A 1,355-nucleotide genomic window follows, 5' to 3' on the forward strand; every position below is an offset into this window, starting at 1 on the left:
GTAAATCATTTTCGTTCGGAATACCTTTCCCTCAGCGAGACTTTTCGACTCCCGGAAAACCTCAAGAGACGCTTCCCTGAGAACTCCCTGCCCGCATTGTTCCTTCGCGTGGCGTCAGCTCTGATTGTTTCGCGTGGTTGGGGTGGTGATGATGCGGTGGTGATGATGCGGTGGTGATGGTGTGGCGGTGTTGGTGTGGTGGTGATGGTGCGGTGGTGATGAGAGGCGAGATGGTGAGCGCTGACGTTGGGCGCACGCGGGGTCCAAGCCGGGATTCTCGTGGGGCTGTAAGCGGCAAGGAGTATGTTAAAATGCGTCCATGTGGGAGCGGAAGACGAAGCTGATGTGATATACCAGATGCTATGACACGCAGATGATAGCCATACATAATCATGGTAAACGCGCGTCACATCTACGAGCGTTGAGGTGACGAGGCCAGCCGAGAAAAGAGGACGAGCGTGGCTTGCGTTGCGCCGCAAAACTACGCGACATTAAAGAAGAACCCCGGCAACTGCGCCCTCTAAGCCTAGATCAGCATTCCGTTACTACTGACTTGGAAATTTATAAGAGGCCATATAAATAAATCACGGTGTACCGATTGCCACCCGCGAAATTGAATTAACTGTTCCGGTCGGTCGTCGTTTTAAAGCTGCGACGGCCATAACATGATATATCGCGAGAATTACCGACTTGTAACTGGTTTCACAGTCATGTGTTTTACCTGGAATACGTGGGAATAGCGTTCCGTCGTGTACGTGCATCTGTCGAGCCGATTTGTTTCGTATGTATGGATGTGCTAAACCTCGAAAAAGAAAAATGGTATTCGTAACAGACAAAGCACCTACGACAATCCGCTATTGTGTGATAATGGTAATGATGATAAGAACACCCACACCGTTACATATCAATAGACAGCACAGAGAGAACGCAAGCAGATTGTGTGTATATATACATACATTTACATACGCGCAAGTGCATTAACTCGCACAAAATCAAATACTCATTCAGCTCTCGTACCAACGCAGCAAATCTTGTCAGTTCTCCCTCAAGTCTAAGCACCAAACTCTCTCGGGGCAACCTGTCATATCCACATACAAACTGCCAAGTCACGCACACCCTCAGATCTTGCAGGCACTGCCATATCCTCTGTACACACGGCCACGCCACACAATGTCAGGCCGCAGAACAAAGGGACGTACCAACGCATCCTCCATGGCGATAAATCTTCTTTAACACTTACGCACACACTGGAGTTTGTAGTTCCTATTCTGTCGTTCAAGCAGCATCGATTCACACACGGATTTTTATGCAGACAAACACTGCGCAATCAATAGGTGGTGTAAATCTACTATTTA

The sequence above is a fragment of the Penaeus monodon genome, chromosome 24 (genome assembly GCF_015228065.2).
Source record: "Penaeus monodon isolate SGIC_2016 chromosome 24, NSTDA_Pmon_1, whole genome shotgun sequence".
Taxonomy (NCBI): Eukaryota; Metazoa; Arthropoda; class Malacostraca; order Decapoda; family Penaeidae; genus Penaeus; species Penaeus monodon.